The following is a 16,607-nucleotide window of genomic DNA, read 5'->3' as shown; positions in this document are numbered from 1 at the left end:
TTCAATTTTAGGAACTCTTGTTTTAAATATTTAAGGATTTACTTGGTAAAAAAAATCAACATTAAATAAAAACACACAAGTTTTGCTTTCATCTCTGTCAACTCCATTTTCTGATTCAAAAAAAATTTGTGTGGTTCAACTTTTTGTCTTTCCCTTGTTCTTTCCCCCCTTCTCATCTGGAATGTTGTTGTTGTAGAGCTCCTCAAGAGGTCTGAGTGAGGAAGGTGGCTGTGGCAGAGTGCAGGAATGCTGTGGTGACTGAGGCATGGCCCAGAGCCCAGGCAGGGTAAAGAGGGCAGCCTCAGGAGGTGGTAGCATGGCATGGGATGGGTAGTCAGAGCCTGAGCAGCATGTGGAGGGAATTCCAAGAGGGGGCTACCTTGGAGCCCCAGCAAGATGCGGGCTTCCACACAGTGATTCCACCTGATGCAAGTATCGGAGTACAGGTGGGGAGAGGAGAGCATCTGCAGTTGGGAAAGGGGCAGAGACAGTGGGGGAGCTTGTGTACACACAGGTGGAGCAGAGTTTACAAAATATATCTATGCACATAGACATAAATATATATGTGTCTGTGTACACACAGACATGTACATGTATTCCTCTGTACCCAGCACTGTCTAATAACACAGGGTAACATTTTAAGTTTTAGATTTTTCTGTGAGGGTGTATATACAAAATTTTAAAAGTAAAAATTTACACAAACCAGAAGGACTGGACTGGGTTAGGGAAACACATTCTTCCCATTTTCTGCCTGAAACCTAGAAGGAGGGGCAAGCCCCCTGTGTGCACTGCACCCACTCACATTTCCACCCCTCCAACCATGGCTCCTACTTTACACCAAGGCTATTCACACAGCCTTATAATCAGTCTCCCTGCAGCCACACCTGGAGTCTTTCCGTCACAAGCCAGGGACCTTCCATAATTCACAGCTCTGCCCATTCCTCTTGCTGGTACCTGTTAATGCACGAAGGCTACTTCCAGGCTGGCCTTTTCCATCTTCTCCAGTCTCATCATTTCTCAATTCCTTTTTCCACACTTTCAACATTCACCCTTTGCTCCAGCCCTGCTTACAGCTATGTGGTTTTTCCACCCAACATGCTACTTGATGTTTGGAGTTGTGTACTTAGTTGTTTCTGTGTGGTTTGTCTCCTTCCACTAGAATATTGGGTTAGGAGAGTGGAGCCCTTGTCTGTTCTGTGTACAGCAGCATTCCCAGCATTTTTAATGATTTCTGGCACTTCAAAGACACTTTTTTAGGATTTGTTGTATAAATGATGGAATGAATTCTCCAGTACCTTTACATATGCTGTTCCTTCTATTTAAACTGTCTTCTCTTAATTCCCTTTATGAGTTAAATACTATTTCTCTTGTAAAACTTGGTTAAAATATCAATTATTCCATGGAGCCATTGCTAGGATCTATCCCTCACTCCAGAAATACACACACACACACACACACACACACATGCACGTTTGGGTTCTCTCTCTCTTCTGAGCTTCCCTCACATACTCCTCCATGTATAAGTCCCATGAACAACTGGCTGTTCAGAAAATACTAATTCTCCCCCTTCATTCTGTAGAATTGTTAACAGGAAGTGGCTGCCCAGGTACTGCATTATGTTGGGCCAATGTGACTAACTCTGACAAATGGCTTGTGGGCACCACTTCCAAACCTAGCCCCCAAAATATTCCTGTGACACCCTCTAGTTTCCTCTTTCTTCTACCTGTTGACTGGATGTGAAGTATCCAAAAGAGAACTCTAAGGCCATGGGAATAGTTAGAGCCACATGAGGACTATCTTGCAAAGTCCTGCACTATTCTGCAATACCAGTGGGAAATGCCATCTATTGTGGCTAGCGACAGGGCTTGGGGCCCTTTGTTACTGAGGTTACCTCCCAACTTACACAGTATGCCTTTCCACAGTACAGAGTGCTGTCATTGCCATGTGTCTCTCCTTGTCTGTAGTCTGAGCTACTTGGGGCAGGGACTGTGTGTCACATCCCACATGACCAGGGTGTAGTTCAGGGTCTGGCACATAACTTTGAGCAATTAATCAGTCCAGCAGTGGGTTTATGACTCAGAAAAACTAAGACAAGACCAATTCTTGGTTTTCTCCCTAACAGAGGTTTTCCTGTGGATTCGTCTGCTATTTCCACTATAGATGATGTTTTACCTTGAGCATCACTGGGGCCCACTTCTCTCTGCTGAGACGCCTCACCCATCTTCCCAAGGCCCTGTGCTGGCAGGCTGCTCAGGTCAGGCTCTACCCACAGAGCTCACTGAGGAGAACTACTTTTGGAAAAGCCATCTATGCCTGATATTTATTCTACCCTGCTCTGAAATGCTTTATTTGTTTTGTTTTTGCTTTAAATGTCACTTTTTTTCCTGTTCACAATGAAATTGTGCCCAATTTCTCTTTGCCTTTCCAGCCAAAACTGGTCATTACTGCTTCTTGCTTTGGTTACTTTATTCTGGGGAGCCCTACATTCAGTTGAGATAATAAAAAAATTAGGCGGGTGTTAATTGTTTCTAAAACAAAGTCCAAAAACAAAATGGACTTTTCAGTTCTAAGCTCACATCTGGCTCACCACATCAAGTAACCCACTGAGATCTGGTGGGAGGATCACGTCAAATCATTATGAATAACAGCAGAAGTTACCATCTCAAGGAACTATGTACTAGGCACTATAGTAGACATCTAAAATGCCTCATTTTTACAGTCTATTCAGGGTACTTGAGACATTGAACAGAGGCAATATTAATGAGTATGTCAGGACACAAAGCATACACCTAGACTGGCCCAGAAAAAGCAGGGCAAATGGTGACCCTGGCCACATGTCAAGTGAAGAAACACTGACGTGGTGGAGCAGGCAGCTTATCAGGTCACACAGCTTGGGAGGTGGGAGCATTCAAAGACAGGTGTGCCTGACCCCAAAGCTCATGTTCTATTGCCTTTGTCTAAAGTGCTGGGAACAGTGGGAGGAGGTGGGAAGGCAGAGGGTGGAAGTGAGGAGAAGGGGAGATGTGGGTGACAGACTGGTTCTATCAGCCTGCTCAGCTGGTCAGCCCCCCAGGCTGCCACTCCCACTGCCTAGCTGCCCCCTTCTGGGATGCAAAGCCACATGGAGAGTATGGTGGGAAACAGTGAATACATGTTCAGTAATGATGACTTTCTGAATTTTTCTGGGAAAAAGAAAGAGAAAATGAGGAAAAAAGAACCAAAACAGAGGCTTGCGAACCACAAGGTAATCTAAAGAGGTTCATGGGAAATCAAACCCCTGAGGCCTCACAGAAGACCCTAGGTTTTACCAGAAAATGTAACTTATTTTTCAGCTTTAAGACTATTTCATGACTCAACCAATGTTGTCAGGGAATTGTGTACCATTGCATATGCAGGTGTGTTTACACAATAAAGCTTCACATTAGCAAATGCTTACCATGGAATAAGAAACTGTATCTGACTTGTGAATGCTATACTGTTTCAAGGCTTTTGCTTTTTAAATAAATGTTTTAGTTGTGCATTTTACATTCACTACAATGCCTCTGTTGCATCTGAAGAAATATGAAATTTAAAGAAATGACAAGCACTTCAACTGAAAATAAAATAAAAAAATCACTCCCAAGGGGTATCTTACATGTCAGTTCATACTGAGTCACTTGATTGATGTGAGTCTGCCTATTGCCCTTGAAGTGCTATAAACAGATACTTCTCCACTCCACACCCTGCACATCAGTTCAAGGAAAGGCACAATTATTTCTACAAGTACACCTATCAAATGTTAGAAATGAGTTAGGAGGCAGCAACATGGAGATTGGGTTGTGAAAGTTTTAGGATGGAGAAAGTTGATAAAGGAAACAGCAGAGAGAAAGAGAGAAAAGAGCGTAAAAAAATCTGCAACCCAAATCAAGATGGGCTCAGGGTTGGGGAGGAAAGCTTGGTTTTCCATTTGTCTGATAGCTGCTGGGTCTTATGCTGTCATTTGCATATCAGCTCACTTTTCCATTAGATCTCAGGTCCCTGACACGTCAGCACTGACGGTACAGGAGATGCAGCTGAACAAATATCCATGTTTTTTAAACAAGCTCAAGAAATGTTAAAACCTGAAACTGCTGCCACTAATATCTAGCTGTGTTTCTGCCTTTCTGTCTGGTTACATGTTAATGCTTTCCTCTATTAAGAGCCTTTCCTGAAATCCCCTGATGGGCTGTTTGGTTAATTCATTCTTCTCTGCCATCAGGGATTTAGGGAAATCCTGCAAGGCCAGATTTCCATTCGACGATGCTGTGACCAAGACTGGGTCAGCTTCATTTGATAAGCAGGAAGAGTCTTAGCTTCTGCTGGTAGTACACCTTAGACTGCAGTAAACCCACCGTTTGCTGATGAGGCATGTTTTTGCCTCTGGTAAAATGCAGGCATCTGCTGTCAATGCCTTCTGAGTTTAAAGAATGGGCTAAGATTCAGGAAAATTTTTTATATCCTTCAAAAAGTATCACAAAGGTGTTATCTTTGTCTGTTACATACTCAGGAAGATTTGTAAATGTCTTCCCCATCTAAACTTGGCCATTTCTGTATCTCTCTGATAACCAATGGGAAGGACAAGTATTGCCCATCAGCACTTAGTGCTGAAATATGACTCAGTAAATCATCCTCAGTTGAATGATTCATTTCAAAGTCTCCTCAGTTCATTTGGATGATATTACATCATATTTGCACAACTGCAGGGGTAACTAGGTATTATTTATTAAGCATTTATAATGTACCATGCTCAGGACTAAACATTTTACATTTATTGACTCATTTAAGTCTCATAAATATAATTTGAGGTAGATACTATTATCACCTCACTTTATGGATATCCAAGAACAATATCTATTAAGTAGAAAAATTAAAACATAAATTTGTGTTACTCCACACAGACTTATAACTATTGCAGAACTATTCTAGGAGTGCCCAAGACTACAGATTCTAGGTCATTTCAACCACTGTAAGGATGGGGTCCAGAATATGCTACCCCAAACTATGGTAACTTGGAATACTGAATATTTAAAGCTGAAGGAGTTTGGTAAAAATCAAAGAAGCAAGCTCACTCTGACCTTCTCCACATCCTTTACCCTTGAAACAGATCATACACCCCTTATGTGAGAGGCACCCTCCCTATACCCAGAAGAGAGGAGAATCCTTTTCTTTGAAGACAAAGGGACACAAAGAAGAATCCTAACGAACAGGTCTTGATAAGTTCCCCCTATTTACTACACTACCTCATACTCCTTAACCTGTCCTATTTCTCCACAACTGCCCACTTCTTATCAAACCCTGCACAAAAATGCTCAGGGCCAAATGCTTCTCTGGGTCTTCACTTCCTTTTGAAGTCTCCTCTATCACATAAAAGTTATGAATAAATGGGTGCACTTTTCTCTGGTTAATCTGTCTTTGTCAGTTTAGTTTTAAAATCCAGCAACCCTAAGAGGGTCAAGAACTCCCCCACCCCCTGCAGTGGTCCCAGTTGATACTAAGTACAGCACTCTACAGTGGGCATCATTCTATCATTCAGATGAGGAAATTGAAGCTCCAAGCATTTACATGACTGGCCTAAGGTAGGGCTGCCAGACTTGGGGTAAAAACACAGGATATAGTTCAGATGATAGCAAAAAATATTTATATAGGTATGTCCAAAAAATTATTTGTTCTCTGAAATTCAAATTTAACTTGTGTTTGTCTGGCAACTTTAGACCAAAGTCCCAGTTCTGGTGTAAGACGGGCTTCTTCTCTGAGCCCAGGGCTCTTTCCACCACCCTGGGGTGGGGGTGCCCACACTCCCCACCCAGAGCTGTGAATGGACAGTTATAGAAACAGCCTCGGTCAGACACTCAGATAGCTGTGGAAGCTAATACTTGTCACTAGAGCCATATCAGCCTTTTAGTTGGAATCTAATCCATACACCTTGGGTCAAACATTATAACATTCTTAATAAGTCAACTTAGTTTTTGTTCTAAATCCTCCTTATCCTAGGATAGTGGAAGCAGAACTTCCTGACCCTATTCCTGTGATGTGCCACCATGAACACAGAAATGCAATAGAAAACATATATTGGTCTAGGCCTCATTCCTGACCCTGGGCTCCTAAAGCCCTGGGAATTTCCTGGGTAAGAGGGTCTTTTATACTAAGTAGGTGGTTCTGGGAGGGTTCTGCTCGGGTGTCTGACAGGCAGAAAGCCCACGCCATGATTAGAACCTTGGAATTTTCAGCCTCACCCCTCCATTCTCCAGAGAAAGGGGAAGTGATAAAAACGGAGTTAATAATAGGTCATACCAGTGTCTCCAAATACGGATTTTGGAAAGCACAAGTTTTTAGTCTTTATGAATAGAGTTACTGTGAAAAATTGCATGGTGGAATTTTTTTGGGGACAGTTTTTCAGAGCAGTTGTCTAAATACTGGTGACAAAATTCTTGGATCCTAAGGTGAGACTTACCTTTTCAATGGTAAAATATTTTTTAATGGTTCTTTTCTGTTTTATGGATTTTTGTGTATCTTGAGTACAAAGCTTTTATCAAATTCTGTATTTTGCAAATATTTTTTTACCATTGTGTGTCTTGTGTTTGGGTTCTCTGAACAAGATCTTTTAGAGTAGAAAATTTAATTCTATAAAGACCAAGAAATTTATTATTTTTCTTTTGTGGATAGGCTTTTGGTGTTGGGTGTTAAAAGTCATCAGCAAGGTTGTGTAGATTTTCTTGCTTTTACCTAGAATTTTATAATTTTGCATTTAATATTTGCCTATGGAGAATTGTGAGTGAATTTTGGTGTAAGTTGTAAAGCTGTGTCTACCTTCAATTTCATTGTGTATGGTCTCCAACAAATTGGAGAAGACGTAGGAAATTCGTGCCCACTGCGGTTTGAATTCCCAGTGTTGTGGTTCATCATTTTAGCCACGAGGCGGCGCCACCTCCTCTGAGCTGTGGCCGCTCCTCCCGTACCGCCCCCCGTGGCCCGCAGGCAGAGCCTGGGCTCTCATTGTGGACCCGCGCAGCGCACGTGCGTTCAGGCCGCGGGACTTTGCTTCTTGCGCTGAGGGGAGCTGGGATTTGTCAGGCTCTGCGGCGTCCCCAGGACCCCGCGGGCCGCGTCCGCAGTGACGGCTCGGTTTCCTCGGGACCCACGGGAAGGAAAGGAGAGGAGAGGCTCCCCGTGCGCCGCGTGCCGAGCGCTTCCCCTCCAGGGGCTGGGGGAGGAGGGCTTGCGGCGGTGAACGGGGTCTTCTCGGAGTTTTGGGGCGAGGCGGGCGCGGGTGAGTTCGGGCTGCGGGTGCGGCAGGCGGCGCGGTGGGGCCTGGGCGGGTGCGCGGCGTCCAGCGTGTCCCAGGACCCCGTGCCCCATGCAGCGGGTGGATTGGCCGCACCTGCAGGACGCCCGGCAGGCTCCAGGCCTCCTTCCAAACGAGGCTCTGAGACAGGAGTGTGGTCAAGCAACTTGGCTGCTGAGGAGGCCCGCTTACCGGGGCGCAGCCCTTGCTGTGAGTCGAGCACACGGGGAGGTTTCTTGGGAAGGCTTCCCGGGGTGGCGGCCGCCTGGGAGGCCCCCGGGATGCAGCGCGGCACTGACCCAGCCTGACGACAGAGGGCGGCCCCCACCCGCGGCCTGGGTCCGGGGTCTCGTGAGCCGGCTCCTTGGGCAGAGCGGGTTTGGGGGGCAGAGGGCGTGGGCACCCGCGTCTGCTCTGGCGCCACGCGGCATCTCAGTTGCTGCAGCTCCGCAGTGTAGTGGGAGGTCAGGGTGCGGCGCCCCGGCTCTGCTTTCTCAGGATGGCTGTGTGGGGATTAGATCCAGACTGTAGGGTGATTGCTCTGCTTCTGTGAGGGGTGCGATGGAGTTTCGGTGGGGGTCGCCCGGAGTCTGCACGTTGCTGTGGGCCGAGGGGACTTGTAATAACCTAACTCTTACCGTCCATGTCTGCAGTGTCCACAGTTTTCAGAGCTCAGGCCTCCCACCTCCTTGGTTAAGTTTGTTCTTAGGTACCTGTAACTTCTGGTGAAATTTCCGGGGCAAAATACTTTTGAACCGAGATCAGTCCACTTCTGCTCGCCAGTGTCTCTCAAAACCTGGCTGCAGAAGAAGGGGTCCTGCTGAACTTATCCAGGCCAGATATGCCCTCGCTAGTCCTTATAATTACCTGTTGATATAGAGATGGACTACTTCTCTCCACCCCTTGGAAACACCTACTGATGTGGAGATTTACTAAGGCCAGGTGAGAGATTCTGGAAATACTTTAATTTTACCCACAGCACTTTATTTTTTATGATGCACTTGTAAAGGGCATTGTTTCCTTAATCTCTCTGATGTTAGTTTTTAGTGAATACAAGCAACTGACTTTTGTATGTTGGTTTGGTATCTTACAAGTTCATTGAATTCATTTTTAGTTCTAACTGGTCTTTGGTGGAGTAGGGTGGGAAACTGGAATTCTAAAATCCCACTGTTTGTACCCCAGGTCGTCCCAACGCCCAAGGCCCAGTGGCTACAGGGAATCGTCCCACATGCCTTCTAAAGATCCCTGGACCCCTGCAAGGTGAGTAGCGCCCCCTTCGTGTGAACTGGATGGGGAGGGCTTGGCCTCTCTTGACAGGGTATTATGTCTCCTCTGCTTTTCTTATGGTTGTTTTGCAAAGTAATTTACTTTCTAGCAATTTCAAACATACAGAAATCTTGCAGTATCAGTACATATTCTCTTTATACTGAATTTCCTAGCGTCTCACTTCACCACAGTTGCCACTAAACACAAAATGCTGGAGAGTTTACCCCAAATGGGGACATGCTTCCAGGAAACCACCACCTGACTCCAAATTTAGGGAAGTATTAGGGTCTCCACATGATAATCCAATGCACAGACCCACCGCAGCTGTCACCACTCTCCCCAGCTGTGTGCACACATCTTTCTGTCCTGATGCAGTTTCCTTTTCCTGGAACTGTTCCCGAGACTTTACCTCAGTTGGGCTCTCCAGGACCTCACATAAGTGTGATCACATAATATTTGTCCTTCTTTGAGGGGCACATTTCACTGAGCATAATGGCTTTGGTGTCCATGTGTGTAGCAGGTTCTAGAACTCCTTGTTTACTCCACTGTGTAGAGACCACATTTTTTTCATCTGTGGACACCCGGGTCATCTCCACCTTTTGGCTGTTGTGAATCATGCAGCTGTGAACATGGGTGTGCAATGTCTAAGTCTCTGCTTTCATGTCATTTGGGTAAATGCCCTGAAATGGAATTGCTAATCATATGTTAATTCTGTGCTCGAGTTTCTGGGGACACCCTCGATACACACAGTTTTCAAAGCAGCTTTGGACCATTTTTCTTTATTTCTGTATTTGGCAGAATAATGCAGTTCATGGGTCTACCCTGTTTTGTTCATCCGTTCACCCCGTTAAGGGCATTTGAGTTGTTTCTACATTTTTGCTGTGGTGAGCAGTGCTGCCAAGAACTCATGGGCCAGTTTCTGTTTGAACAGCTTTTTCATTTCTTTGGTATATGTATCTAGGAGTGGGTGTTTACCCACAATTAGGTAATTGTATTATATATTACGAGGAAATGCCAAGCTGTTGCACAAAAGCTGCATATTTTATATTTCCACAAGCAAAAATTAGGGGCTCCAATTACTCTACATCCTTGGCCACACGTGATTTTGAATTTTCCTGAAGAAGGCCATTGCTGTGTGCTTGCAGGGGGTGGTCACTGTGGTTTAATTTGCATTTCCATAGCAAGTAATGCTGTGTTCATGTGCTTGTTGAATGTTTGTATGTCTTCCTTGGAATCTTTCATCCACTTTAAACATTTGGGTGTTGTCTTGTTGCCTTGTACAAGTTTGTGGTGTTTTCTGGGTTACAGGCTCTTGTCAGATGTACAATGTGGAGATATTTTCTTCCATTCTGTGGCTGTTTTTCACTTCCTGGTTGGTGACTTTTGATGCAGAAAAGTTTTTAATTTGGGGGAATTCTGATTTATGCTTTCTTCCGTTGCTTGTCCTTTGGTGTCAAATCTGAGAAACCATGGCTAAATCCAAGGTCATGAATGTTTCTCCTCATGTTTTCTTATAGAGTCTATAATTTTACCTATTATGTAAGCCCTTTGTCTGTTTTGAGTTGATTTTTGTATGTGATATGACTTAAGGGTTCAGTTTCATTCCTCTGTACATGGACAGTCATTTGCCCAGCACCATTTGCTGAAAAGACCATTCTTTCCCTAATTTAATGTTGTCCACTCTTGTTAGAAAGCAATTGACTGTAGATGGTTGGGGTCACTTCTGGGCTTTCCACTCAGTTTTGTTGATCTATACATACAGTTGACCTTTGAACAACACGGGGGTTTGTGTAGCTGACATCCCACAGAGTCAGAATCTACATAAAATATCTCACTCCCCCAAACTTATGTATTATCCTAAATCTGATTGCCTATTTTGACTGAAAGACTTACCAATAATATAAACAGTCAATTAACACATATTTTGTACATGATACATGTTTTGTGCTGTATTCTAACAGTAAGGTAAGCTAGAAAAAGCAAATGTTTCAAATCGTCTTAAGCCTTTAAACGTTTTTTCTATATATTTGTGGAAAAAAATCCCCTCAAGTGGACCTGGGCAGTTCACACCTCTGCTATCCATGGGCCAACTGTGTATGTTTATGCCAGTGTCACAGTGTTTTATTTACTGTTACTTTGTACTAAGATTAGATCTTGGGGGCCATGAGCCTTCAGCTTTTATTTTCTTTTTCAAGATTGTTTTCAAGGGCTCTTTGGGTTCCCTTGAAATTCCATGTGTCAGGATCAGCTGGTACATTGAAGCCTGTGAATTTTCAAAGAAATCACGTTGACTATGTAGGTTGCATTTGTGTCTTTGCCACCTTAACAGTATTTAAGTCTTTCCATCAACATGAGTAGACTTTACATGTATTAAATCTTTCTTAGTTTTAAAATTATCAGTGTTTTATAATTTTCAATGCACAAGATTTGCACCTAAATCTATTCTTAGTATTTTATTAATGTTCACATTATTTAATGTGGAATTTAAAAAAAGACAGGCACAAGTCTCTTTCCATCACCCTGGGGGAGGGGCCTTCACTCCCCACCCACAGCTGCAAACGGACAGTTAGAGACACAGCCTGTCAGACCCTCAAATAGCTGTGGAAGTTGATACTTGTCACTATAGCTAAATCGGCCTTTTAGTTGGAATCTCAGTCTGCACATCTTGGGGTCACACCTTATACATTATGTTTTTTGTATAACTCAACTTAGTTTCTGTTTTAAATCCTCATTCTCCTGGGATAGTGGAAACACAACTTCCCAACCCTCTCCCTGGGATGCACCACTGTGAACATGGAAGTATGGTAGAAAACATGTATGTTGGTCTGTGTCTCAATCCTGACACTGCGCTCCTAAATCTCTGGGGATTTCCTGAGTAATAGCGGCATCTTTTGTTCATAGTAGGTGGTTCTGGGTGGGTTCTGCTGGGTGTCTGACAGGCAGGAAGCCCAAGCCATGATTAGAAGCTTGATATTTTCAGCCTCACCCCTCCATTCTCCAGAGAAAGGGGAGGGGATAAAAATGGAGTTAATAATACGTCATACCAGTGTCTCAAAATATGGATTTTGGAGAGCTTCCGGGTTGGCGAACACATCCATGTCGTGTACTGGGAGGGTGATGCATTCTAACCCCACAGGTAAGAATGAAGCCTTCTGCTGGCCCAAGGCCGATGCTTTCATAATCTCAAAGAAGCTGTTAGAAACAATTTCTCATGTGGGGTAGACCTGTAACCTCCAGTGATGAAGGCACCAGCTTCACTGGGAAAATCACTGTACATTTCACTGTACAAGTTGTACTGAAATGTAATGCATGTACCCCAATTTGCCAAAGCATTCATCTACTGAAACACATCCTGATTTCTTTAAGTTTTTAGCCTTTATGAATAGAGCTATTGTGTAAAATTGCATGGTGGCTTTTGTTGGGGCATAGTTTTTTTTTTTAAGAGGGCATCTCTCATATTTATTGATCAAATGGTTGTTAACAACAAGAAATTTCTGTATAGGGGATTCAATGCACAATCATTAATCAACCTCAAGTCTAACTCTCAACAGTCTCCAATCTTCTGAAGCATAACAAACAAGTTCTTACATGGTGAACAAGTTCTTACATGGTGAATAAGTTCTTGCATGGTGAACAGTGCAAGGGCAGTCATATCACAGAAACTTTCAGTTTTGATCATGCATCATGAACTATAAACAATCAAGTCAGATATGATTATTCATTTGATTTTTATACTTGATTTATATGTGAATCCCACATTTCTCCCTTATTTTTTAAAAAGATAAAATGCTGAAGTGGTAGGTAGATGCAAGATAAAGATGGAAAGCATAATTTAGTGCTGTAAGAGGGCAAGTGTGGATGATCAGGTCTGTGCCTATAGACTAAGTATTAATCTAAGCTAGACAAGGGCAACAAAACATCCACAGATGCAGAAGATTTCTCTCAAAACAGGGTGGTGAGGTTCTAAGCCTCACCTGGGGCATAGTTTTTCAAAGCAGTTGTCTAAATACTGGTGATGTAATTCTTGGATGTTAAGGTGAGACATTTTTTTAAATTGTAAAATATTTTTAATGGCTCATTTTTGTTTTATGGATTTTTGTATATCTTGAGTTCAAATCCTTTATCAAATATGTTTTTTTTTTGTAGATAATTATTTTTTATTGAAGGGTAGTTGACACACAGTATTACATTACATTAGTTTCAGGTGTACAACACAGTGATTCAACATTTATATACATGATAATTCTAGGTACCAGCTATCACCATACCAAGTTGTTACAATATTTTGATTATATTCCTTATGCTATACATTACATCCCGGTTACTTATTTGTTTTACAATTGGAAGTGTGTACTTTTTTTTTCTTTGTGAGGGCATCTCTCATATTTATTGATCAAATGGTTGTTAACAACAATAAAATTCTGTATAGGGGAGTCAATGCTCAATGCACAATCATTAATCCACCCCAAGCCTAATTTTCATCAGTCTCCAATCTTCTGAAGCATGACGAACAAGTTCTTACATGGAGAACAAATTCTTACATAGTGAATAAGTTACATGGTGAACAGTACAAGGGCAGTCATCACAGAAACTTTTGGTTTTGCTCATGCATTATGAGCTATAAACAGTTCAAATATGAATACTCATTTGATTTTTATACTTGATTTATATGTGGATACCACATTTCTCTCTTTATTATTATTATTTTTAATAAAATGCTGAAGTGGTAGGTAGATATAAGATAAAGGTAGAAAACATAGTTTAGTGTTGTAAGAGAGCAAATGTAGATGATCAGGTGTGTGCCTGTAGACTATGTGTTAATCCAAGCTAGACAAGGGCAATAAAACATCCACGGATGCAGAAGATTTCTCTCAGAACAGGGGGGGTGAGGTTCTAAGCCTCACCTCTGTTGATCCCCAATTTCTCACCTGATTGCCCCCCTGAGACTGTGCCTGTCTTAGGTTGTTCCTCCCTTGAGGAATCTTACCCGTCTCTGGCTAACCAGTCATCTTCCAGGGCCATACAGGGAAATGTAAAGTTGGTAAGTGAGAGAGAAGCCTTATTGTTTGAAAATGTTAGCTTTTTATTTCTTTGCATATTTTTGCCCTGTGGCTTCTATGCCCAGCATTTGTCTTGTGTCAAACATGTATTTTGAAAATATTTTCTTTCAGTTTGTGTCTTGTGTTTGGGTTCTCTGAGCAAGGTCTTTTAGAGTAGAAATTATAATTTTATAAAGCCCATGTATCCTTTGGTTTTGGGTGTTGAAAGTCTTCAGCAAGGTTGTATATATTTTGCTTTTACCTACAAATTTTATAATTTTGCATAAAAATTTGCCTATGGAAAATTTTTTTATGAGTGTACCATAAAAATAGTTTTTAAAATTAAGATATTATTGATATACACTCTTATGAAGGTTTCACATGAAAAAACACTGCGGTTACTACATTCACCTGCATTATAAAGTCTTCTCTGTACCCCATTGCAGTTACTGTCCATCAGTGTAGTAAGATGCCACAGAGTCACTACTCGTCTTCTCTGTTCTACACTATCTTCCCTGTGACCCCCACACCATGTGTGCCAATCATAATACCCCTCAATCCCCTTCTCCCTCCCTCCTCACCTGCCCTCCCCCACCCTACCCTTTGGTTAACTGCTAGTCCCTTCTTGGATTTTGTGAGTCTGCTTCTGTTTTGGTCCTTCAGTTTTACTTTGCTGTTATTCTCCACAAATGAGGGAAATCATTTGATATTTGTCTTTCTCCACCTGGCTTATTTCACTGAGCATAATATCTTCCAGCTCCATCCATGTTGTTGCAAATGGTAGGATTTGTTTTTTTCTTATGGCTGTGTAGTATTCCATTGTTGCCAGGAGCCATGCTACTCAAGCTGTGTAGCAAAGCTCAGGCTGGAGAAAGACCCCCACAAATCAAGGGCCTTCACAGCTGGCTCCCTCTATTACCCACCTTGATTTTGTTATTCTCCATTATACTATTGGCTTTGTCTTTGCTTGCATTGTTGCCAAGGGCTAAGCTAACCTTTGCTAAGCAGCATTGAATGGAGGAGAGCATAAACTTCCCAGAAGCTTTTCAGGACAGTGGTCCTGAAGAATAGAGCACTCAGAGGCCAGATGGCAATCTTGGCATAGAATACCAAAACCTGCAGGTAGCTAGTCAAATATTGACTACCCCATCTCCACCTAGGTGGAAATGCCCCTCTTTTCTGTAATGCTAGTGAGTTTTATAGGAAAATTAGAGAAATAGAGTTATAGGGGAATACTGAATGGAATAACCCTATTTGACACTTAATAAATGTTCTCATGTTTTCTTCCTTCTGCTACATCTTTTTTTAAATTTTGGTTTCATTAATCTACAATTACATGAAGGACATTATGTTTACTAGGCTCCCCCCTTCACCAAGTCCCCCCCACATCCCCATTCACAGTCACTGTCCATCAACATAGTAAGATGCTGTAAAATCACTACTCGTCACCAAGTTCACAGTCACTGTCCTTCAACATAATAAGATGCTGTAGAATCACTACTTGTCTTCTCTGTGTTGCACAGCCCTCCGTGTGGCCCCCCAACACTATACATGTTAATTGTAATTCCCCCTTTCTTTTCTTCTCACCCTTATCCCTCCCTTCCCACCTGTCCTCCCCAGTCCCTTTCCCTTTGGTAACTGTTAGTCCATTCTTGGGTTCTGTGATTCTGCTGCTGTTTTGTTCCTTCAGTTTTCCTTTGTTCTTATACTCCACATATGAGTGAAATCATTTGGTTCTTGTCTTTCTCTGCCTGGCTTATTTCACTGAGCATAATACCCTCTATCTCCATCCATGTTGTTGCAAATGGCAGGATTTGTTTTCTTCTTATGGCTGAGTAATATTCCATTGGGTATATATACCACATCTTCTTTATCCATTCGTCTACCGTTGGACATTTAGGTCGCTTCCATATCTTGGCTATTGTAAATAGTGCAGCGATAAACATAGGGGTGCATCTGTTTTTTTCAAACTGGAGTGCTGCATTCTTAGGGTAAATTCCTAGAAGTGGAATTCCTGGGTGAAATGGTATTTCTATTTTGAGCATTTTGAGGAACCTCCATACTGCTTTCCACAATGGTTGAACTAATTTACATTCCCACCAGCAGTGTAGGAGGGTTCCCCTTTCTGCACAAGATCGCCAACATTTGTTGTTGTTTGTCTTTTGGATGGTAGCCATACTTACTGGTGTGAGGTGATATCTCATTGTGGTTTTAATTTGCATTTCTCTGATGACAAGCGATGTGGAGCATCTTTTCATGTGTCTGTTGGCCATCTGAATTTCTTCTTTAGAGAACTGTCTGTTCAGCTCCTCTGCCCATTTTTTAATTGGATTATTTGCTTTTTGTTTGTTGAGGTGTGTGAGCTCTTTATATATTTTGGATATCAACCCTTTATCGGATCTGTCATTTTCGAATATATTCTCCCACACTGTAGGATACCTTTTTGTTCTATTGATGGTGTCCTTTGCTTTACAGAAGCTTTTCAGCTTGATATAGTCCCATTTGTTCATTTTTGCATTGTTTCCCTTGCCCAGGGAGATATGTTCAAGAAGAGGTCACTCATGTTTATGTCTAAGAGATTTTTGCCTATGTTTTTCTCTAAGAGTTTTATGGTTTCATGACTTACATTCAAGTCTTTGATCCATTTTGAATTTACTTTTGTGTATGGGGTTAGACAGTGATCCAGTTTCATTTTCTTACATGTAGTTGCCCAGTTTTGCTAGCACCATCTGTTGAAGAGACTGTCATTTCCCCATTGTATGTCCATGGCCCCTTTATCAAATATTAGTTGACCATATATGTTTGTGTTAATATTTGGAGTATCTATTCTGTTCCATTGGTCTGTGGCTCTGTTCTTGTGCCAGTACCAAATTGTCTTGATTATTATGGCTTTGTAGTAGAGCTTGAAGTTGGTGAGCAAGATCCCCCCACACTTTATTCTTCCTTCTCAGGATTGCTTTAGCTATTCGGGGTCTTTGGTGTTTCCATATGAATTTTTGAAC

The sequence above is a fragment of the Manis pentadactyla genome, chromosome 3 (genome assembly GCF_030020395.1).
Source record: "Manis pentadactyla isolate mManPen7 chromosome 3, mManPen7.hap1, whole genome shotgun sequence".
In the NCBI taxonomy this organism is placed as follows: domain Eukaryota; kingdom Metazoa; phylum Chordata; class Mammalia; order Pholidota; family Manidae; genus Manis; species Manis pentadactyla.
The sequence above is the reverse complement of the archived record's forward strand: the minus strand, read 5'-3'. Positions refer to the sequence as shown.